This window comes from Oryza glaberrima, chromosome 8 (assembly GCF_000147395.1).
Source record: "Oryza glaberrima chromosome 8, OglaRS2, whole genome shotgun sequence".
NCBI lineage: Eukaryota > Viridiplantae > Streptophyta > Magnoliopsida > Poales > Poaceae > Oryza > Oryza glaberrima.
Genome location: NC_068333.1, coordinates 11,000,478 through 11,026,078, shown reverse-complemented (window position 1 = coordinate 11,026,078; position 25,601 = coordinate 11,000,478). Strand labels below are relative to the sequence as shown.

General features: G+C 44.0%; 1 long non-coding RNA gene and 1 pseudogene across 3 annotated transcripts; one reads left to right on the top strand and one right to left on the bottom strand.

Moving 5' to 3' along the window:
* The first annotated feature begins 4,687 nt into the window (after window positions 1-4,687).
* On the top strand, window positions 4,688-25,022 carry LOC127782496 (PGR5-like protein 1B, chloroplastic; annotated as a pseudogene).
* Window positions 19,618-22,748, bottom strand: LOC127782497 (uncharacterized). Of its 3 annotated transcripts, XR_008019186.1 has the most exons (4): window positions 21,906-22,748; window positions 21,647-21,729; window positions 21,401-21,448; window positions 19,618-19,866 (listed from the first exon to the last, which is right to left on the bottom strand). It is a non-coding gene; the product is annotated as an uncharacterized LOC127782497 (long non-coding RNA). The 3 variants fall into 3 exon arrangements; XR_008019187.1 differs by having other exon boundaries at window positions 21,401-21,729; XR_008019185.1 differs by having other exon boundaries at window positions 19,618-21,729.
* Window positions 25,023-25,601: the final 579 nt, after the last annotated feature.

Genomic DNA, 25,601 nt, shown 5'->3' with positions numbered 1-25,601 from the left:
TTTCGAATGTCACCGGGTTGTGTGAACTTATTCCTTTGTTATGGCCAATTTGCATTGATTATCCTATTTCTTGATTACCTTGGGTTATTATAATTTGACTAGATGAGCTTTATATATTGGTTCAGCTAGATGTTAGACATAATTGCTTAGCCATGCTTAGAAACATTAGCACACGATTGGGATAAGTAATGTTTCACTATTACTTAATGATGGATATTTAATGATTAGCTCACGATGGTCAATCGTGATTGGTTAATTAATTAATATGCCAACTAAAACTTGATAATGGTGGGTTGTGAGCACATGGTTTTGATGGTCGTGCTCATGACAATTAAGGACCGGTTCACGAGTTTCGGTTGTGAAACATTAACCGTGCCAACCACAAGCCAGCATGGGCAACGGCTTTACCTTTTGTATAGCATAGTTCATTGCGGGGCACCAGACTGAGAAGTGGCGGAGATAAGCCCACGGGGGTTGCTGGGGAGTCCATGCCTTGTTTATAAGGGGGTGGTTATGATCCAGGAACGGTGCGCTGTGGTGGATTGTGTTGTGCGAGGGGTACTGTCATAGCTCCTTCCCGAGGTACCGTGGTGGTATTGAGGCGCATGGTGACATGTTGTGGGGCTGTGTCTTGTGGGTACAGTGGTACACCTCTGGCCAGAGTAAAACTATTCGAATAGCCGTGCCCGCGGTTATGGGCGGGTCTAACAATGTCTTTCGTGATTAGTCTCACACTTCTCACCATAATAAATGATGCTATAACTGGTAATAATTTGATTAGCTCCTGGTTTGGAATGGTACATTCCAGGTTTGGAGATAGATCTGTATAGCCGGGTATGGTTGTTCAGCATGGGTATGTTGTTCAGTGTTGATTAATATTGATGATTGATTACTTTACAGTTTTACAATTCTCAAATGTTTGCTAAATGCTTCTTTTGCAAATGAGCCCTATATTATGCCATTCTTTGGTATCCTTGTGCACTTGCATATTTGCTGTGTGGCTTGCGGAGTATTCCATGTACTCACCTTGCAATAATCAATCAAACCTCAGTTGAAGACAAGTTACGAAGGAGAAGACGTTTGGCTTATACCCCAGTTGAGCTGCTTGTGGGAGTGGAGCCGGAGCTTCGCTTGACCGTAATTCCGCTGCAGTTTTCTTTTCTTTTGTAAGTATTTACGTTATTATTATGATGGATTTGTATATTAAATTGTCAGTTTGTATACCTCGGCTGATTCCTGGACGAGGGTTTTATGCACAAATTAGTTCGGAAATTACTAGTGAATTTCTGGGCGCGACAACTAGTTTCTAAAATAATGGGTCCGCCTCTTTAGTACTCCATATCTCCTTTGTTCTTTTCTTCTACCTCCTTCCCCAACGTCATTACGCCACCCGACAACCCCTCTTGCCACCTCCCCCGCCAGCCTCTCCATCGTTAGCACCGGCAGCCGCATCGGCACCTCGACATCCTCCTCGCCGTCCCCGTTCCTCTACCCGGCTAGAGGTGCCCCTCCTCCATGGTGCACGCCTTGGTATCCACCACGAGGGCGGAGCATGTGCGCGAACGGGCGTCGCCGCAGCTCCCCCGCCGGTGACTCTACGACGGTGAAGGCGAACACATTGCCGGCGACTCTGCAATGGCGAAGGGAAAGGCGGCGATGAGGTTGAACCGCGAGCTCCGAGAGGCCAGTGACGGTGGTGCAAGCGCGCACAGTGTAGCGATCTCGCGGTGGCCGAAGAAGAAGGGATGGTGGACGAGCGCGTCGGAGGGGGATACCATGTCCCTACCAGCATCCGACACTGGCTTGTACTCTGAGTGGTGGCACGTGGTGATGTCCTCGTCCATTCCTCTTCCTCCCCACCGTGACAGCCATGCCCCCTAGTAGCAGAGAGCGCTCGCGCAAAGGTGGCGGCAATGGTGATGGCCCTCCCCACCTAGACCACCACCGCTGATGCATTGCAGGAAAGGAGAGGGAGTCAGAAGAGAAGGAGAGGGGAAAGGGGAGACGTGTGGTTGGCCGGGAGAAGTTTGTGAAGGTCGGATCTCATGTCCGAAAGGGAAGAGATACCATTAGTGGAAGGAGAAGTGCTTTGTGTAACCTCTTGAGAAAAGGGTTAGCAAAGACCCGGCTCTTTGTGAGCTCCTCAACGGAGAGTAGAATCCCCTGAAGGATTCGAACTTCGGGAACAAGTTTGTGTGCTTCACCCTTGGTGATATTACTTCCTCCCACTCCTCTAGCTTTGCTTGATTGTGCGGCTATAGGTCTAGTTGCTGTTTGTGCTAGCATATTCTTGTTGTAGGCAGCTAGATCTAGAATTTACTTTGATTTGCGCTTACTCTGCTATTTTCGAAAATTCCGAAAATTACTGCTTCCGCATTTACTTAAGTTTTTGAATTAGTCTATTCACCCCCTATAGGTCTCATCGACCCTTTCAGTTCTAAATTTTGATATGGGGTGGTGTCAGTCACCATTTTTTTTTGTCTGGGGACCACCTGGACCACCATTAGATCCGCCCATTAAGTGTACTTTACTGTCTGGGTCAATGGTGCAACTGTGAGTAAAAAGTTTCTTTAATCGATATACAATCGTCTAGGTAAAAACTAAAAACAAGTAAATAGATTACTATCACTATACGAGTGTACGAGTAAAATTATTTAGTTATTTTATTCTAGAGATGAATGGGAGGGGGAACGATGTGGATAGGGCTGGTGTAATTCTTTTACAAGACGTGGCTCAGAAATTAAGGGATGGGAATGAGGAGATGGGGTTGGGCATGCGAACCTAGGAGGAGGGAGATGGAACATGAAAATCGGGAAAGTGGAACCGAGAAAATGAAAAACAAGGAGGGGAGCACTCTGAGGCGCGTGGATTAACAATCCAATCCACGCGCTTCGCGCGAATTAGCGTGTTTATTCAGAATAAACTTGTTAAAACTTAGAGAAATTTGACTAGAAATAAATCAGAATGACCTTTAGTAAAAACAGAGAGAGTACCTTCTACGTGTACTATTACTATTACTAGTTATATATTTACGGATTTTATCCAGAATCATATGCCTGAACACGGTCTTTTCTACTTAAAACCTACTCAAAGAAAAACCCCCCGGTTCTTGCCTCGGGAACAATTGGTAAACCGGGGGTTGGCGCTCATCCGCCAGAGTGCCAGACCACCACACATCGCTCCCCGTTCACCAAAACCACCACCACCTTATCCACTTTCGCATGACCGCATCTCCCGCACACGCGCACGGCGCACGCACGCAAGGATCCGGCCGCTTCCCCGTTGCCATGACGGTTGCCGCTCTCTCGTACTACCAGCACCTGTTGCCTCGCCTACCTAGCTGCTGGCCTGGCCGGCGTCGCGTGCATTAACCGAAAACTTTTAGTGGAAATAAAAGTTACCATCGAAATCGATGGAAGTCGATCTGACCGAGATTAATCTGCCGGTCTGACCGAATGGGTGCCGCCGGTCTGACCGGTGTTGAATCTCCGGTCTGACCGCCAAAGTCGCCTGCCGCACCTGTCGCCGCCGCCGGTCTGACCGCCTCGCTCCCGCTGGTCTGACCGCCGCAATGCTGCCGGTCTGACCACCGGTGAGTTGCCGGTTAGACCGCCGAAACCCGGTGAAACACAAATCGAAGAACTCTTAAAGTGGATGACAACTTTATTACTTCTCTCTGTATTTACAAAGTGCAACAACAGCACTCCTTACAAAAATTTCGACTAAACTCGAAACCCTAAACCAAAACTCAACTCTATTGCTCTCTAAAGTGATACAGGAAGCCTCACGCTCCCTCTCTATTTATACCACAAAAACCCCTACTCAAAGTAGGTGTAGAACTCCTATACACAATAGGACTCCATCCTTCAGATTCCATACGTTTTACAATTTCCAAACGTGCAGCAAACAACCGGCCACACCAGAAATCCAAAACGGATTCGCTCCCAAGCTGACGTCCACGCGTGACCGTCTCCGACTCGCTGCCAGCTGGGCCCTTGCTTCTCCTGGGCCGACTTGGCATGCCGCCAACAGCCACCGAAGCCCACCGAGCCGCTCTCCTGCTGCTCGGCCAACCAGTCATGCACACATACATGCTTCACCATGCATGTATCGATCACACATACATGTACAGCACCGTACATGCATGCATATCTGCACGCTACAGTACCTCGTGTACTGTAGCACCATATACTACTCCAACTTTACAATTCCCTTGGCGAACACCGGCACTTTCACGCACACCTCGTGAAGCCTGTTGCGAAGATCTCTCCCACACGATGTCCATCCACCGTATGCCATCTTGTATCCAACTTCGTCACCCGGTATCCTTAACCGTCTGGACCTCAACTCCTCCCTGAGTCTAGTCCCGATCTCCACCGTTGACCGAAGTTGACATCCAAGAATCCAGACTCTAGTCACCTTCTCACATGGTATCCCGACCGCAATAGATCTCTGCTCCTCCCTGAGCATAGTCCCGGTCCTCACCATTGACCAAGACTGACCTTAAGTCACCTGCACACAATCAGACAAAACAACCGTTTCTAGACACAGATATCACAACCTGACCCACATTAGTCACACGCACTCACACCAACATTCACACAAACTCTCAAACCAATTCTTTGATTAAATCATTTGCATAGCCAATTGTTCATCACAAATATTGATCATGACAATGATTTCACACATGGCCTCGCTCCTACCCCGCCCGGTGCTTCCCGCTGCCGCCGCGGCATCCACATGCTCCTCCTCGAGGTGCCGGTACCACATCACAACGTCATCTTCGGCGTGCGGTTGGTCCAACTGTCAGGGCTGGAGATTCCGTCACCGGGTTTGGGCCGCCCATGCTGCTGATCAGCAAGGAGGAGTGCAACAGCAGCAACAACAAGAAAGTGAAGACGATGTAGTCGACAGCAACGTGCTCCCCTATTGTAGCATCAACCGGAAGGAGAAGAAGACCATTGGGGAGATGGAGCAGGAGTTTCTCTCCAGGCGCTGCAGGCCCGTGCCCTGCCCTTCCCTCTTGTTGAATCCGGCTACCTCCTACCATACATACTATATACTCACAAGTCAATTGAGTCACAATTTAACCCGATTAGATTCCTCTTTTCCTTCTTCTTTAGGCCTTTTATTACGACAAGAAGGCCGTAATATCGAACGAGGTGTTCGATAACCTCAAGGAGGAGCTTATGTGGGAAGGAAGCAGCGTTGTGATGCTAAGTAAGTGGTATAAAATATTCCTTTTCTTCTAGCTGTACACTATAAGTGTGCACGCCGCTGAAAAGAAAAGATTATTGTTGGAAATTCAGAGATAATCCTATCTATATTCTTGTAGCTCATTTAGCTGCTACTATCATTTTCTGGCTGTCCGGTTGCGTGGTGAGCAGTTGTGCATGTCGTGTCGTGCGCCGTGATCGGGCCGTGTGGGATGGCACACACTGAGAACCGATCATGGTGTACTAAGTTGTGGATCGTGGCGATTTACCCATCCGCGTTTTTCCTATATATCGCAATGGAAGAGAAACATAAAAGTGGTCGTCTTATCGCAGCACTAATACCTTGTGTTCTGGATATAGTTCACCATATCGCCTTGTGTTCGATAGAGGACAGTGAGTTTGTGATAGCGTTCGCTGGATTGGCACCGTCATATTATGTCCACCCAATGCAAGTTACATTGGAAGCTCAATTCTTAAGGCAACATATCTCCATCATTAAGTGAATGCGAGACATCCCTGCTAATTTTCAGGAAAAAGAGAAAATGATTGTAAGCATTCTTATCAACACTGCACACTTCACCTGGCTATGTGTATGCAGGCAGGCTCCCGATAAGCGATACCAAGTGATAACAGATCCCTGTTCTCCCATTCTTGTTTGCTCGTTCTTAGCTCTAGAGCATAATAATTTGGAGCAACAAACATCTGGATGCTTTTCAACATTAAAATTGTCGACAACTGTGTGTGTGTAGATATATATATTTTTTCATATTTTTTTGAGTTTCTCCAATAACATTAGAACAGCAGGAGCGACAGGAAAATGGATGAACTGCAAACAGAGGAATGTTTGTGTCCAATTTGTAAATAAAAAAAATACTAGGAGAGGTTTTTTAATTCAGCGATGCTAATGTTGTCATGTTAATGCTTAATCATTGCTTTTTATTTAATAGTTTTTTTGTTAGGCCCTGAGAGCAGGTACAATAGCAGGCTATTAGCCAGCTGTAAACATATTTTAATGGGATAAAAGATGAGAGATAAGAGCAGCGGGCTACAGATCTGTAGCCAGCTGCAGCGCGGACTCTAAGACGAAATGTGTGTATGATAGGTGGGGTCATATATTAATAGTATAACTATTATATTAATTGGCTATTAGATTGGCTATAAATGAATTGTAGCTAGCAGTGGGCTATACTATTAAACTTGCTCTGATGAGCAAAGACTTTTGGAAGCATCAATGGCATATGTGTCTGGCAACCCCATTATGACAGATGCTGAATTCGATGAACTAAAGCTGAGATTAAGGGTTGGTCTTTCTCGTCCCTAGTAACCTTATACTTGCTACAATGTGTAATGTTAAGTGCTGTAAAAAATTAATGATATTCTACCTTATTATTTAATATCAATGATAGATTTTTCTCAGTGCTGTAGCATGATAATGATGCTAATGTTGCCTTATAAAAAACATGAGTTAAATGGTATATTTTAGTAATTTCTATCATGATATTTGGTTGCCAGTTAGCTTCTGTGTAAATGAGATTTAAAGATGAAACCATACATTGTAGCAGTAATGTAAATCCGAGACTGAACTTACATGTCAATCTGTTATTATTTTTTTTTCTCTTGGCCAGAAAGAGGGAAGTGAAATCGTACAAGAAGGTCCAAGATGTAGTCTTCAGAGTCGAAAGGTTGGGATCGACTTATTTGGTTTTATTATACTAGTTCATTTTTTTTTGGAAACTGCAGTTTAGTAATTACATAATTACATTAATCTATTGAAACATAACAGATATGGGAAATTTACAATCATAAAGTTTCAGTTTAGCAGCTCTAAAAAGTAGTTAGCCAAATGGCAGCCCATGGCTGTGGAATAAAAACTGTTGAAAATGAAAAGTATGGTAAGCAATTTCCATTTTGATAAGTATGCTTCAATCATCTGGTTAACAAAAAGTATTGTGTTTAAATTAGGAAAAAGTACGAATTATCCCCCTTCCGAACTATCGCGGTCGACCGAATTACACCCCCCCTCACCTAAACTCGAAAACCAGACATCATTCACCCTAAACTTTCAATACCGGACAAATTACCCCCCCCCCCTCGATCCAATCCAGAGCGGTTTTGTCCTACGTGGCATACACATGGCAATCTAATCCGCATATTTATTTTTTAAAATGGTGGGGCCCACATGTGATACTCTCTCACCTCCTCTTTCCCCTCTTCCTCTCTCTCACACACACACACTCACTCTTCCTCTCTCGAGTCATTCCGTCGTAGCCGGCGAGGCGCATGGAGAAAGCGTCGTGGTTGTGGTCGCGGAACCTCCCGCGCAGCGTTGTCGTCGTGGCCGGCCTTGTGGATAGCAGCAAGAGCAGCAACACGGTTAGCCCCAGCAAGCCCAATGTCCACAGGAGGCAAGCTCACGAACAACGACGACAAACACCAGGCACTTCGTGCTCTTGCGGATCGGCGCCCTCGACGGCATGCATGGTACTGCGCTGCCGCCGCAAAGAGGTAAGCCGGAGAGGACGAGCTCGCACCGCCGCTTGCGGCCTCTTCCACCCGGCCTCTTCCGCCGGTGCCCTGCCCAAGCAAACTCGAGCTCGTCTGCGGCGCCTGCATCGCGGCCACGCATGGCTGGCGCTTCCTGTGCACCGTACGCGTCGCCACTCACCGCTGGCTACCAGCACCTGCGGCGGCAACGCCTTGCTCAACATACACGCGACGCGGATTATTAAGTTGCATGCACCAGCAAGCACCAGCCAGTTGAACCTAAAGTCTAAACTGATAGGGAAAGGCGGGCAATTCACTTTATACACTCCAACACTCCCCCTCAAGTCTCAAGCGTGGAATATTGGAGTGGGCTGCAATTATTTTATTTAATTGCGCGCTAGCCAGGATTCGAAACTCGAGACCTCTGGCTCTGATACCATATTAAGTTGCATGCACCAGCCAGTTACACCTAAAAGCCTAAGCTGATAGGAAAAGGCGGGCAATTCACCTTATACACTCCAACACTCCCTCTCACGCGAGACCCCCTCAAGTCTCAAGCGTGGAATATTGGAGTGGGCTGCAATTATTTTATTTAATTGCGCGCCAGCCAGGATTCGAACTCGAGACCTCTGGCTCTGATACCATATTAAGTTACATGCACCAGCTAGTTGCACCTAAAAGCCTAAGCTGATAGGGAAAGGCGGCAATTCACTTTATACACTCCAATACTCCCCCTCACGCGAGACCCCCTCAAGTCTCAAGCGTGGAATATTGGGGTGGGCTGCAATTATTTTATTTAATTGCGCGCTAGCCAGGATTCGAACTCGAGACCTCTGGCTCTGATACCATATTAAGTTACCTGCACCAGCTAGTTGCACCTAAAAGTCTAAGCTGATAGGAAAAGGCGGGCAATTCATTTTATACACTCCAACACAGATCATGCTCTTGGCCTCACGGATCTTGTTGGCTGTCCTGAGGAAGGTGGCTATCGCGGCGTGCGCGACGACGGAGCGCCTGTTTGTAGAAGCCAAGGCCTAGAAGGCACATGCGTACCGCGCTCTCGCCGTGGCCTTGGGCATCGACACGCAGGTGCTGTCTACAAACCATGGCACCAACCAACCCCTCCTGATGCTACAGGCGCCGCTGCTCGACGATATGTGATGAGGACATCAACACCGTCGATACATCCACGTCCCCCCATGTACAGCATGATGGTCCTATTACCCGCGCTCGTGCACGTCAACTAAATTATCAGGTGAGTTCTTTCTTGAGTTCATATTCCTCGTCTTTATACCCCGGAGACGCGTGCACTCGTGTTTTACTCAGGAACGATGGAGAGGATCCAAAGGGAAGAGGATTCGCGCGGGGTGGATTCGGACTGCAGGGCAGCGCCAACTTCTGACGGCCGCCACGACTTCATGTGAACTCCGATTTGGGCGTGCAAGTACTTCATGGAAAGCTTATCAAGTCTACTTTCAAATGGATCCAGCCACATGTCCATATCTCTTCTGGAGCGGCCGCAATTGTCATTTTACTCCCGACTGTTTTCTGTCCATGGTGCTGCGTCACCTCTTTTGGCCCAATGGGCTGTGTATCCAAGTTGGGCCCATTAGGGGCGCGTCCTAGGGTTGGAGCACGACCCTATGGTCGTTCTTCCCCTCTTCTTATACCTCTAGTCGCCGCCAAGAACAGGCGGGTTTTGATGATAGAGATAGCTACTTGCTACCGGCTCGCAGCGCGCGTGTTGGCTAAACCGCCCGTCTGCCTGTAATCGGAACCCCACCATATTGTGTTTGATAGCGAAACTTTCATCTTTATCTAGCAATTTCAGTGCTTGTCCTACTTGTTCTTGCTTGTTCTTCGATTGCTTGCAGGACGAGTGCCCTCGTGGCCGGGTTGACACGCACCACAAGTTCGCGGCGACCATAGGAGACGGTGTATCGGTTGCTAAGGCGCAGCGTCTTTGGACGGTTGTAGTCGGGCCGTGAACGTCGTCTTCATCCAATCGAGTTATCCCTTACCTCTCATCGAAAGATCGGGCCACAAACCCTAGCGGGTTCGCATCAATATGGCATCGGAGAGCAGCACGATGTTGGTATTTCTTACGACCACAGATAAATTTGCAAGCGTACGGAATACCGCTGTAGCACTTCACCTTGGGTGATGTCACGCCCGGAAATTCACTAGTAATTTCCGAACTAATTTGTGTATGAAATCCTCGTCCAGGAATCAGCCGAGGTACACAAATTGACAATTTAATATACAGATTCATCAAAAGAACTAAAGCAATAAATACTTACATAAGAGGCACTTAGGCCTCACCAGGAAGAAAACTGCAGCGGAAAAATAAAATCTAGCGAAGCTCCGGCTCCACTCCCACAGGCAGCTCAACTGGGGTATAAGCCAAACGTCTTCTCCATCGCAACTTGTCTTCACCTGAGGTTTGATTGATTATTGCAAGGTGAGCATATGACATACTCAGCAAGCCACACAGCAAATATGCAAGTGCACAAGGATACCAAAGAATGGAATAATATAGGGTTCATTTGCGAAAACAGCATTTAACAAACATTTGAGAATTGTAAAACAGTAGAGTAATTAATCATCAATATTAATCAACACTGTACAGCATACCCATGCTGCACAGGCCCAACCATCCTGAACAACCATACCCGGCTGTACAGACCTATCTCCAAACCAGGAATGTACCATTCCAAACTAGGAGCTAATCAAATTATTACCAGTTATAGCATCATTTATTATGGTGAGAAGTGTGAGACTAATCACGAAAGACATTGTTAGACCCGCCCATAACCGCGGGCACGGCTATTCGAATAGTTTTACTCTAGCCAGAGGTGTACCACTGTACCCACAAGACACAGCCCCACAACATGTCACCATGCGCCTCGATACCACCACGGTACCTCGGAAAGGAGCTGTGACAGTACCCCTCGCACAACAACTCAAAGCAGTGCACCGTTCCTGGATCATAATCACCTCCTTATAAACAAGGCATGGACTCCCCAGCGACCCCCGTGGGCTTATCTCCGCCACTTCTCAGTCTGGTGCTCCGCAATGAACCATGCTATACAAAAGGTAAAGCCGTTGCCCACGTTGGCTTGTGGTTGGCACGGTTAATGTTTCACAACCGAAACTCATGAACCGGTCCTTAATTGTCATGAGCACGACCATCAAAACCATGTGCTCACAACCCACCATTATCAAGTTTTAATTGGCAAGTAATTAATTAACCAATCACGATTGACCATCATGAGCTTCCATTAAATATCCACAAGTGATAGTGAAACATGATTTATCCCATTAGTGAGCTATTGTTTCTAAGCATGGCTAAGCATCTATTATAAGCATCTAGCTGAACCAAACCAATATATAAGGTTCTAGCTAATCAAATTATAACCCATAGGAAAATAAAGTCATCTTCGGCCATAATTAAATGGGAAAGGCTCACCACCCGATGACATTCGAAAATAAATGCACAGTTGAAATAAATAGAGAATTTAAATATAGGATCAACATGCTCAAAGGAATTGTGTTTGGGATCTGTGTGACTTGCCTTGCAATACTCGGTCTTCAATAAGTCTTCTGGAACACTTCCAACGCACTTGCGAACCTTCGAAACGACGGAAACGACAAGCTAACACGCAAAAACGAGGAGAAAGACTAATAAAAACCAAATAAACAGTACATAAAAGTAAACAAACATGTAGATCATGATTTTAGATGAATTATGAGACTTGAACGGCCTCATTCTGACTTCATATGAATTAGTTACGAATTTTACAAGATTTAATTCCAATTAAACCTATTAAAGAAAAGACTATTCCAAATTAATTAAATCATTTACAAATGATTTATAACTGAGATAAAATATTCAAACAACCTCCGGAAAAAGATTAGATTATATTTGGTAGATGACATATATTAAAAAGAAATAATATGCCACTGAAAAGAGAGAACGGATTTATATCAAATTTTGACGGCTGAGATTAATCTTGACCAAGAGTTGACCAATATCGGATGGCTTGGGTCGATCCAGCAAGCGGGCCTCATGAGATACCGACTCAACGAGTCAATTCTACGTGACATGGGATCATCCAAATGATCAACCGAAACCGGCGAACGGAACCGGCGGCTCTGAACAGCTCTAAACTAAAGGACGACTCCACACGGACGAACGAACGAAGCACGGGGAACACCTCGTTCGAACGAACGAGCGAACGACTCAACAACGGCTGCGGCTAAACCGGTGGGCTAGACACGATTCACGGTAAAGCCCCGGTACGGCAAACGATAGGCCGATAGGAACCTAGGGATGCACCTACGGCTAGACAACTTGATTACCGAGCAACGGCTAAAGCGGCGGCTAGGTTTAAGCGGCACACAGCTGCGACACGGCACAACAGCGACGGCACGGCAACAAGGCGCTGGCGGCAGCGGTGACATCGCAACACGAGCCACGAGCAGCAGCGGCAACGTGGCTTGGTCGGCAACGGCAAAGCGGCACGGCGCAACAGCACGACTGAGGCAGGGAGCGACACGGCGGCGGCTAGGCGGCTAGCGCACACTAAGGCAGCAGCTAAGCGCCGCACGGCGGTGTGGCAGCGACAACGTGGCTACTCGACGACACAAATGAGAGATTAAAACCTAAACCGAGGGAACACGAATAGAAGTCTCACCGAACCAAAATGATCGGAGAGGGAGAGATGATGAAGGCCACCTGGCGGCAACACACGGAGACGACGACTACGCTAGACAGACATCGGATTAGGTTAGATTGGATTAAGACCCTAGGGATAAACTACACCGGTGAACAACATAGGAGCGCGGTTGCCGGCGAACCATGGCACAATAATGCAAATGGAGGGCACCGGGAGGAAGAGCGCAAGGCGACGGTCCTTACCAACACTTACGCGACGACAGACGGCGACGGAAGATGGCCGGCGACGAGCTTCGAAGGGCGGCGAGGTACTGTCCACGGCGGCGACGATTTTCCGGCGACGAACGGAGGCAACAGAGGGGTGGACGGGGTTCACTTCGCAGCTGCGATGCCGAGGGAGGCTGCGGCGAAGCTTGGCGATGACGGAAGGAGCAGCAAGGCCTTGCCGGAGATCAAAACGCGACGGCGAACTTCGAGTTGACGGCGACGACAGGCTTCCCGGGGTCTTCGACGCAAGGGAACCGGCTGCCGGGCTTGCTCTTGACGTTGCGGAGCCAAGAGAGGTGGCGGCACAGGAGGGCGACGGCCGAGGCGACGGCGAGGTGCGGCTGGACCAGCGGCCGGCGGCGGCGAAGCTTGGATTCACGTCAGCCAGGTACTTCCAGAGGTCTTCGGCGACGGGGAAGTGGAGGCCGGTCTTCTTCTCCTCCTTGCAAACCCAACCGCGGCAGCGGCGACCGAAGGCGACGACCACAGCGACGGCGCAGGGCTGCTGGAGCAGCGGCCGGAGGTGGAGAGAGAAGGCGAGCGCGGGGAGAGCGATTCCGGCGACGACGGCGGACGGGACTTGAGGGGATAGGTAGAGGACGACTAGGGGGTCCTTTATATAGGCACGGGAGCTCGGGATCAAGCACACAACGACGGGAAAAACTCGGGAAAGTTTAGGATCTTCGCCGGGAAAAGGAAAGATTGAACCGCGAAATTGGAAAGGATTTCCATAGAAACATTTGGGGATTTCTTGGGGAAAAGGAAGAGGAGATTGAGAGGATTCCATTCCCGCAACTAATTTGGAAAAAGGAGCAACGAGGTGGCCGGATTTTGGAAGGGGATCGGCGGCACTGTACACGGCACGGGAGACAGTCGGCTGGAGGAGGAAGATGGAGTACTGTAGCGCGGGAGAGGCAAAACAGACTTTCGGCCGGGCTGAGAGGAAAGGGAGGGAATGGGCTGAATTCGGCCCAAGACTAGGAAGGATGATTTTATTGCTTTTCCAAATAAATTAACCAATGAGATGATCTTTCAATTGTTAAAAATACTTCTAATGCTCAAATAATTCCAAGAAAAATCTTGAACATATTTGGACACTCAAAGTATTTAATATAATAATATCCAGATCATTTAATGATTAATTTATTATTTAAATAATTGCTAAACTGTTCTTTGTATTATTAAAATTAAGAATTGAGCTTTGAAAAATCCGAGAAAATTCCAGAGAGTATAATTAATCATGGAGAATTTAATAAAAATTAAATCCAACCATGCTTTATATTTAGGAAATTTTATTTCCCACATTTAACTTCACTTGTAAATTAATGAACATTTAATATAAATTCTATTAATAATTTATAAATCCTGAAACGAAATTTCAGGTGTGACAGGTGACCCCTAAAGGATATCAAACACAGGGAACGTGTGTAATCTACCTAAGGCTAAGACGATCCAAGGACAACAACTGATGATAGGTAGGCTAGGCTAGAGAGGTCTTTCTATTGGTTTTAATTATCTGAGCTAAGTTGAAGGTAATTCCCTATCTGTTGCTTCGGGCACCGACCCCTGCTAGTTTGCCAGCGTGGTTCCGGCTATAGCTCTATGATGTATCCGAACGTGGAGGATTACTAGGACTGGATTCAGGGCTGTCACCGCCTGCCGCCTACCTCTGACAAATCCGTGGGATACGCAACAAACAAAGGTAATCTCTAACCTAGACATCATGCCTAAGTTATTAATTACTACTCTAATACTTGCGCAGAAACTTCCTTCTTTATCCAGAGTCCTAGTACTAGAGCACTTAGTATAAATACTAAACAATAAACCCGCAAAGATGGAAATCTATCTTACTCAGACTAAATAATTAAATAACATAAGAAAAGAACACGAATGCTTACTTTATAGAAGAAGTTCTCCGAACCCGGAGCAGAGTGTACCGACAGCTCCGGTACTCCTCCAGAATTCCTCCTAGGAAGCTACACTCGTCGAGGTAGAAGTCGGAGAGAGCGCCAAACCTTCCGGGCACTCCTCCAGAGCTTCCCCTCACTCTCTACCTTATTCTAATGTACAAAAGATACAATAGAGCCTCTTGTAATTCAGCTCAAAGTTGTGTGTGTTGGAATGAAAGTGAAGACCTGCTTATCTAGGCTCCAAATGACGGTTAAGGGTATGGGAAATGAACAAAACACCCTGCAACCGCCATAGGGGAGGAATCCAAGCCATCCACGTGAAGCCAGATGGCGGGAGGCGCCAGGATTGGTTTGGCCGAACTAGTGGTTCGGCCGAACCAAAAATCCGTCCTCCTGGCCTCTCCTTTGGTCGGTAGGTAGCTTTTTGGGCCCCCAACATCTTGCACAATGTTTTAGCCCAATTCTAAGTGGTTTTAGTTGACATATGGGCCCTCCAATCCGTGTAAACGTGTCCTGAATGCGCGGAGGTGCATTATGTCGCATGACGGATGTGTTTTCTCCTCAAAATACCTGCATACACATATTTCACCAACACTAGTGGAAATGATTAGTAATAAACCCTACCACTAAGTTGGATACCATATTTTATTTCATTATATGCAAGTATTGACGGTCAAATATTATGATTTAAGGACCGTCAACACACGGCAAGCATGGGCGAGGTCGTCTTACTGCCATCCAAGAATGTGGCGACGGAAAGCAACGCGTCGAGCATGATGGCGCTGGCGCTGGCACCTTCATCTGAGAACATGCCATCGAAAGGCAGCCTGGTGTTGACGGAAAACACGAGGCCTGGGAGATCTGCTTAACTCCAGTGCAGGTCCAAAACTCGCCTTTGGGTATGCTAGTGTGCCAGTTGATTTGACCCTGCAATCAACAAGAAATAACGACAAAGAAACCACGGTTAAACCTATAAACGATAGTCGATCGGCTAAGTGCCGATGACATATCATTTATCTTTGAGCCGATGTCATATATAAATCGATCGGCGATTATAAATAGGTAATAAAGAACTAAATCTACTCGATCGGCTGTAGATATTAACAATGTATAATCCTGATGTCGATATATACTTAAATCAAGTGATTGGGATAGATCTGTTGCCATGCCGAGACAGTATAAATCACTTAGATCGAAATATATATTAACAACTAGACTATATATGTTCATAGCATAGCCGATCAGATAGATCTAGCATGTATCGGCTAATACTCCGATACAACTCTATGTTAAGATATTAAAACAAGCAGAATATACCAAACAGAAGCTTAATATACTTAGATGCAATAAAATCTTGACATAAAGGGCAGATTTAACGTATCCATGAAGCATATAGAGCAAATATAGTTAAATCAGATAAGATCGGCTGAAACCCTGATGCTACCCTAATCGGCAACCAGAAGGCAGGCTAGAGATTGATATTCTAAGCACGACTTAATAGATCAAACTCAACTGATGCAGCATTAAGTATGAAAAGAGGAACAATATCTAGACAATTAAGCCGCTGGAAGTTTCATAGAGTGGTGAATATCTTATATAATCTAAATCAACGTCGATGTTTAACCTAATCAGCTGCCCTCTACCGCCAAATGTTAGCCGATTGTAGGTTAAATAGCGATATTGCTGGAGATTATGTAAGATATATGATAACTCGACGAATTACATAAACGAGATTAGAGTATCATAAAGATGGAAGCACTAATCCCGAGAATACAAGCCGTCATAACAAGTTTTACTTCTTGTTGAAGATCGAAACCGATGCAGCTCAACCCGAAAGCAAGAACTCGTCGAAATAAAACTAAAGCAAAAGGGTGGCGATGCGCCGAAATTGTATTGAATGTGTGTGTTAATTGATTACACGGGGTTTGGGGTCTATTTACACCCGAAAATTAGAAACTATGTCCATATCGGACACGACTCTTATCTCTAACAAACTCTAAGATACCATAAGTCTTTACAGCAGACTTTTGCTCTAAACATATCTCTAAAGAAATTACATAAAATATCCTAATTAATAGATACAATTGCCTTCTCAGGACTCTATCCATGTGCGGCAATCATCTTGAAGCATATCAACTCAATCCGATGTCGTACACCAAGTCGTATTGTGGAATCGGCTGTATCGGCTTACCCAGTCTAACTCGGACCCAGCCGATCCTAATTGTAGCCGATTTGGACTCCAGCCGATTTTCACTTCGTTCTAGGATCGATTTCCGCCTTTGATTCCTCTTCAATCTAATCCTCTTTTCCGATGTAGATATTACCAAATTTGGTTGTTAATACCTGGTGGCCATGGCCATGGGCCTGGACCTCAATGCTCTGCCGCCATCCCTAGGGGGAATCGTCACCTCCTCCAAGCTACCTCGCCGTCAAGCTGGAGTCGTGCGGAGGCTCGCGAGTTCGCCAGCGCCCTAAACTTTGGGTCGATTCGCATTCGCCCGATCAAGCTTCGTCTCCGGTCTCCGCCTTCCTTCTCCAGCCACAGGTATAGAGAGAGAGAGAGAGCGAGAACGAGCATGCAGAGGGGATAGTTGGAAGGAAAGAGATGACATGTGGTCCCAAATAATTTTTTTTATTTTTTTTTTTTGCCGACTGGATTGCCATGTTGGCACCACGTGTGCTAGATCAAGTCAAAACCGCTCAAAATAGTGCTTGGGGGGGAGGGGCTATTTGTCCGGTATAAATAGGTTTTTTTTTAAAGGAATACTACCAGGTAATGGCCCAGTACTGTATTTTATAGAAGCCAACAAAGTATTTACAGGGAAAAAAGAAAAATTACAAAAGGCTACAGCCCCCTATAGAAACTATAAAGTTTGTAACTAATCAGAAACCAATTGTCTAAGATCATCATTCATCCTACACATATGTAGAAGAATTTCATACTTGAAAGAATTCCACCATCTGTCAAAAGAAGGATCTATATTCTGGAAAATCATTCCATTCCTTTGCTTCCAAATGTGCCAACACGCAATTTCTCTGCCAACATTTTCTAAGATCAGAAACCAATTGTCTAAGATATTCCTAGCTCCTGCCAACATTTTCTACTAAAAGGGCATTGAAAGAACAGGTGAGACAAAGTTTCTCTGTGATGCAAAGGGCATAAGACACAAGTAATATCTGGTATTTGAGTTTAAGGAGGTAATTCGGTCAACCGCTATAGTTCAGGGGGTAATTCGTACTTTTTTCTTTAAATTATGCCTCTTAGAAGAACTCAGCCCCAAAGGGGAAGACCTCCCTAGGGTATTATAATTAAGAAGAAGCACATGAAACCGGGGCCAAGAAAGGTCACGAAAGCCAATCCCCCCTATGATAAACCCTGAGCTCCACTCGAGACACTCACGGCTATGATTTGCCCGAACTTTCGGTGAGTTGAAGATAACTATGATTTGGAAGAAACGTTGACGACCCAACTATAACCATACGAGATGTTGTTGTGTTGCGCCTTAGTGATCGATACACCTTTCAGTGGGTTGTTGATCTAGCCGGTGTAGATCAACCTTATTCTTGCAAGCAAATCGAAGAAACATGCAAGAACAAGAACAAGATAAAAGGAATCTGAATTGTAAATAAGAATTAAATACAAATGATAAGTTGGGGTTCCGGAACGAGCAAACCAGCGATCTAACCGATCACGGGATTACACGGCAAAGTAGAAGCTAAACTTTAATCTAAACAAAACCCTATAAACTCTGAAGGGGTACCTAGCTATTTAAGAATGTGAGAACACGACCTAGGGGTCCCTAGGGTCGTGCTCCACCTGGTTGTGGCGCACCCCACATGGGCTCCACTTGGGCCGGGGTCCCAAACAAAGTTACAAGCCCAAAGGCCCATGACAGGTGGCGCAACACCTTGTTTCTCTATTTTGCCGACGACTTACTACGAATTTGGAGATGAGATTGGATCCGTTGGAAAGAGGATTCCAAGAGCTTTCCATCGACTCAAAACAGAGCTTGTATGCGCATTTGCGGTCGTTTGAAGTCAACACTGTAGCAGGTGGCCGAATTGGATTTCAAAAATTGGTCAACTTAATCTTGATATGAGCGACGATTGTATCAATAGTAGCCATGGTCACATCACCCTACATGGGGAGCTTCCCCATGTAGATATCTATAAGAATATTTCCAACAACAAGCTATGATCTAGTGTCAAAATTAAAACAAGAAAAGTCTATCTTAGAGAACTATTTTGTAGAGACATGACCTTATTCACATTATCACTATTTTGGGTGCTAATGTGATGTTGTTTAGGTAATCTATCCTGGAATAACAAATTTGCAATTTTCGCAGGTCTACAGTGACTTGACTGTCGATTACTTCAAGATGTTCATGCTAAATGTTCCAGCAGCAGTTGTAGCTCTAACATTGTGAGAATCATATGACATGATGTCAGAGATTTTTTTTTCTGCGTTACACCATGTTTAATAAATTTTTTCTTGACCAGATTTATGGTCATTTTTCACTTTGATGAAGAATCATTATTGTTTTTGGCAGTTCTGTGTGTGTACTAAATACTTTGTTTATATCTAATCTACATTTCTTTTTCACAGATTCTTCTTCCTGGATGATTTGACAGGTTTTGAGATCACATATCTTCTTGAGGTTAGTTCTAACAAATCCAAGATAATATACCAATTGAGATCCATGCAGTACTTCATACCAATTGAGATCCATGCAGTACTTCTCACTGACATATGAGCCCGAGGGTCTGTGGCGCCCTCTCTCATGATATACCTTAATACTTCTTCCTTCCCATAATAAGTTCATTTTGCCTCCTATTTGTCCCAAAATAAGTCCACTTTTAAGCAATCATTGTATCGTAATTTGTGAAAGTAGGGTATAATTGCATTGAGATTTGATAAAGTGAGGGTATTATGTTCTTTTTGGTTTTGTGCTGGTATGTATGGGATGGGTATAATATATCTTTAGTTCTTTACATGTATAATGTATAAAATCCTGATGATGTTATATATACTAGAAAAGGTTTGCGCGCTACGCCGTGCAGGGAAAAAATTAAACAGAAAATATTACAGGACGATTAGGTGATTAATGCATACATGTACTCCGTAAGTGATCATTTACATTGATTAAAAAACAATACACTAATATATAGGACAAATAAAGTAGCTGCCTTTTTCTAGTGAGATCAAACTGGTGGCTACAGGAAATGTTCCATTTATAAGTTCATGTGCATTCTTCTCTCCTGCTAGTTCAATCCACAACAAAAGCACAGCAGTATGAATGGCGCTTTGGTCCTGCAAACATGAAATGGTTATGCTTATGTTGGACGATATAATGCACATAATAATTTCATTATAAAGCAGCACCGACTGAAGAGTGGGAGCATCAAACTAAATGGATTAAACATAAAAGAAGAATATATATATTGAAATATAGCGCAGTCTCCGGCTCTTCTCAGTCAAAATAAATAAGTAAATAAAAGAATATATAATATATAGAAATATGTAAGAGCAGCAGGAAAATGATTATCCGTAGGCATCGCCATCGTTTGGAAAGCCTTTGTGTCATATTATTAAACTCCGAAAAGTATTCTAGAATGACATAAGACCAACACCCCGTGAGTTGTTTGTTTATAAACAAGTTGCCCGTTAAAAGAGTAAACTATGATTGAAACAAAAAAAGGGACAAAATCATGCTAGCTAGCTACTTACTGGGAAACCAAGATTTACGACCATTAAAATTAAACCACCATACATAGTACTGTTTAGCAACGATACATATGGATCAGCAAGTATGCTATGGAGGTAGTCACTGAGCACACATAAAACCCCACGTTTAAGGAAGAGAAATTGAATGTAACTCATAGGAGGACAATTCAGTTTTGGAAAATATGTCGTTTCGGCATGTGTTTCGGTATGGCCACTAATCTTCGCATATTAAATAACATTACTTAATATCATATTGCTGGGCTTGTGGAAAAATAAAACAAAGTCCAATCATCCAAAACCAAACTGTCACCATAACCAAACCAAATCTATATCTAAGGACTGTCAGCCTAGTAATCTCACATTAGCGCAAACAAACTTGTTGTGTAACATAATTGACCTAACAATATATATAGGAAGCTCATCAACAAACAACATTGTGTGACACAACGACCTAAGAGACCAAGAAAATACACCTAGGTTTCTATCTAGCATATCCATCAAACAAAAGTTAAGTTGGGAGTGGCTTGTTTTTCACTTAATCTTCATGTCTGAATAATGCATAGCTTTAAGTAGAGACAACCATCATGAAGAAAATATCCATATGGATACCAAAAATGTACTACTAGTAGGAAGTAGTAGGTCATAACACAAGGAAGGGTGGCTTATGGCATAGCTGCATAGCATCTTAAAGCCCCTTTGATCAAAGCACACAAATAGGAAAAACCCAGGAATAAAACTGATGTGCTTCTTTAATCCTACAGGAATAAAAAACATAGGAAAAGATAATAGGAGCCCTTTGATAGTGCCATAGGAAAAACAAAGGAAAATTTACAAAGAGGTTATACCACTTAGTATTTTTCCTATAAAAGTGAAGCATAGGAACATAATCCTGTAAGTCAAAGGGAAACATAGGAAGAAAAATCCGTTGGAATTTGAATCCTATAAAATTCTTTGCCACTCCTATGAATCAAAAGGTCCCTAACACCGTAAGTAATGTTAGCTGACAGATGCAATAAACATTTCCTTATGTAATCCATTATTGACATATTGCTTTCAAAAGCAGAGTGGGAGCAGTGACACTGTAAAATTACAGCGAACAGTTAACTGCATAATACATCACCTGCAGGAGAGAATGACGGCGCTGAATAATTGTAGCTTTTGTCATCACCTACACAAATATACCACTTCACTTTAATCAGAAGTAAAGAACATTCACAGCCCTCGCGGAAGCACCTATCCACCTACTAATGTGGGACTTTACTGTAAGAAAACATGATACAATGGTTGCTAACCAAAACTACTGCACCAAAATCGAAAGCAGTCATCCAAATTTTGTTGGTCTTATGTTGGCAACAAAGAGCCCCACCTTCGGTTTCTCTAGCTAGGTAGTGGCCTTAACTCTCTTATGCTGAATGTACATTAACTTATGCTTGGTGCAGTCTATTTTCCCTGCATGGAGAAGTAAAAAGATAGAAATGAAATTGCTATGGATCTAGATGTGATACTGAAGAGGCAACCATCTTAAACATCAAAGGGGATAATAAAATATTATCTGGAACTTATGCTAAGCAGGTGTGAATGATGCTATGTAAATCCTAAATGCTAATGTAATACGTACTAAATACCTTGTTTCATCTCCAGGGACTATGTGTCCTGTAACTGAATCTGCATATAGCACTGAAAAGTAAGTAAGATTCAGAGGCCCCGCAAAAAAAGTAAGATTCAGAGGCAATGCAACGGCATGAACAAAAAAAGAAAACTGCAATAATAAGATAGAATTGGTCAGCAGCAACACATCCACATCACAGCAAGCATGAGGAAAAGCAAAGCAGTACAGTGCAGAGGAGGAAATACATATGGAGGGACGGAGGAGGCTTATTTCCTCGAGGCGACGTTGTTGTCCATGAAGCCTGGGATAACATCCAAATAGATTTAATCTATCAACTATTTAATTTAGGTGTCGGTCTGCAAGCAACGGTAGGATCAGTAATCTTTAAGTCCCCAAAACGAACAGATCAACAAATTGGAAATCGCTTAAATAGCTCGAGATGAGCACGCACCATTGTAGAAGGAATGCAGCCAACAAAAAATAGATGAGAGGAGAAAGAACTCTAAGCAAAATACCAAAATGCAATTAGGATAGCAATCTCGATGGAGAAAACCCTAAATACCCTAAATCCTTGGCATTCTCCATCAATTTCCCTTGGTCCCAGGTTGGGAGCCAATACGGCTGCCGCCGGCGTGAACACACATGGGTGAAGCGCCTCTACCATCGCCTGGCACCCATGCGCATGCCCGGCGGCGATGGCCTGGTGAAGAGGGAGAGGCAACACGGGTGGTTGGGGAGGGGGGAGGGAGGCGGAGGTGCGAGCTGAAGGTGGAGAGTGCGCGGCGGTGGCTAACACTACCCGCCGCCATCGAGATTGGGCGCCATGAGAGCGAGCGACTCGAGGGAGGCGAGCGAAATGGTGACGTGGGAAACTCTGCGCCCATCGTTCCCACGACTCGGTAAGGACGCGCAACGCGGAGGCACGGACGGATGGATGTTGCCCAAAGCATAGAATCAAACGGCTCTGAGTAGGCGGACTGGATTGCAAATACCAAAACAATGAGGGGTTTTCTGCAAAATCTGATGCTGTGGGCTTGCGGCGACTCTAGCACCTTTAAGATATCTAGTGTATATGATATCCTTAGGATTTTATACATGTAAAGAACTAAATATACATTATAGTTCTATAATTTGTTCACTCGCTAGAATAGACTTTGAAAAGTCATAATTAGGTATAACCTTTATACCTCTATTTTACCGTAATCAATGAGCCAGGTGGCAATTAAAGATGACGATTTGGCTGCTCGGCTTGGTTTGCTGCATGGGCCTAAGTGCGCACTAAGACAGAGGCATGAAGGGGGGGGCAGTAATTCCAGCTAGGAAGTGAGAGTTAGGAGTGATATGATGGAGGGAGTGAGGGGTCAAAATTTGTAATTTGCATAGGAGACAAGAGGGGAGGGTGAGGGCAGGCTTGTTTTCTTTCCATAGAAGTAATGGGTGGGGAAATATCTTTAACTGTTCTTTGCCAACCTGCTAATGTCAGTTGAAAGTCTTCAATGATCTTGGCTTTATTCTTCTTGCATATTTTCCAACAAGCTATAAGAAATATGTTCACGAACCATCTTCCTTGTTCAATTAACGCCATTGTTTTAACTGTTGGGCTTCCATTGATGATGTCATACCTGATATGTGCTTTCCATGTCATGTACATGTATGGATTTTTCCAGAAAATAAATATTACAGCAGTGCCACGATAACCATCTAAAAGTAAACAGCAATGTTGTTTTTGAAATACTCAGCATGGTAGACTCCGGTAATTCTATATCATACATGTCACCTTTGGAACAAACTGTCTAATTCTACATCAAACCTTACAGTGGATCTGATGCCATAAAACAAACTTTGTTATTTACTGATTTTTTTAGATAATAAACATTGTTATTTACTGATTGCATTCATGAATGATGCAGTTGCCAGAGCCTTTCAGTTTCATCTTCACATGGTTTGCCGCACTGCCTCTAATATTTTGGGTAGCACAGGCAATTACGAGTGCCATAGTGAAGGACTTTTTAATTTTGAAGGTATTTTCATTGTCTTATCATACATCGTTGGCATGTTAAGTATGGTACAAAATGACAAATCTTTTGATAATTAGGGACCGTGCCCGAACTGTGGCAATGAAAATCTTTCCTTCTTTGGGACTATACTGTCTGTGCCTAGCGGTGGTGCAAGAAACAGTGTGAAATGTGCAAAGTATGGATTTGAAATCTACTACTCGGTTTCTGATGCATTCTATCTTATATTTTAACTAATGTGGTTACTTTGTATGTTTATCAGTTGTGGCAGTTCATTGGTATACGATTCTGCATCCCGATTGATTACACTCCCAGAAACAGCTGAGGCTTGATTGAAGATCACTTCGGTGAGTCATTACCCTAATGACTTGTCTATAAACTGCATATTTCTGGATACTTTTAAGCATTTGAACTGTTGATAATGTGAAGGCTGAAGATCATCCGGTAGTTTTTACAAATGTAAAATTTCTGGAGAAGAGTAACTGAACCGACAATTTAAAGAAGTTAAGTGGGGAAGCATCACGTGGAAATGGTACACTTTTTGCAAATTTCATTTCCACTCGGTCTAGACATTCCCAAGCTAGAGACGGACAAAATTTCTAGTCCAAATTCAAACTTAATTGGATAGATAAGAAAAATACATACTTACTGAACAATGAACTTGTCCTCTATTTTCTGAGTATTTGTTTTTTTGAAATCTAGCAAATGAAATTGATTTTCATCAAAAAAAATTTGCTTGAATAGAATATGTCTACCCTGTAATTTCTTCAATTTTTTTATGTATACATAGAGAAAATAAAATTTGCAACACTTGTGCTAGTGTGTAGTTAGGAAACATACTGAATATGAACGTGGTAATTAATGACAGCTTGCTTGGTGGCATCTAAAAATAACGGAGTTGGAAAATACCAACATATATGTTATTGACAGGCCCCGCATGCCATTCTCACATGCGATGATATCTTGCAGCTTGTATCTTTTCGATGGCATTTTCCTTATTTCCTCTTAATAAGATGAAAAACTCCAATTTACATTAGCAGGACAGGAGCTGCACCAAAGCAATTCCTTGTATCTACCATGGAGAGCAAGATGAACTTTTCATCTTGTGACAATCGTGTAGTGAAGCATCTTTTTTTATACTCCTTTGTCTGCCTCTTTAAATATTGTATATATTTGCATTTCTTAAGAGTTTAAGAAATAGCTATGACTATATATACTGTACAAATACTTTCGAAAGTTTATATTGTGCATGAACTAAACTGTCGTCATACCATGATGAATGTCTGACTGGCCCATGCTTATTGAGTAAATTATGTTAGCAGTACCTGAAGACGCAAGATATATGTAATAGTGCACAGACTGATGCACGAACTTGTGTACTGCGTGCGAATCAAGGCCAAATGACATACGAGGGCTTATTTTGCTGTTTTGGACACTGGCTGACACCACGTAATCAGGGTGGGTCTAGTCCGCGAACGTTCGTGAAACAGTCGATAACCTTTTTCCTTGTTCGTTATAATGATACGGTTAACTATGAAATGCTTCTTTTCCGTTATAATGACATGATTAACCATAATTTGCTCCTATCGAGCACTAGTATTTCGTTGTTTCGGTTCGATGTTGTGCTCCCTCATGAAGGCTGTCTGAGTTGGTTTCACTATACGATCAGCCACCGAATTGATTCTATTAGTGGCAAC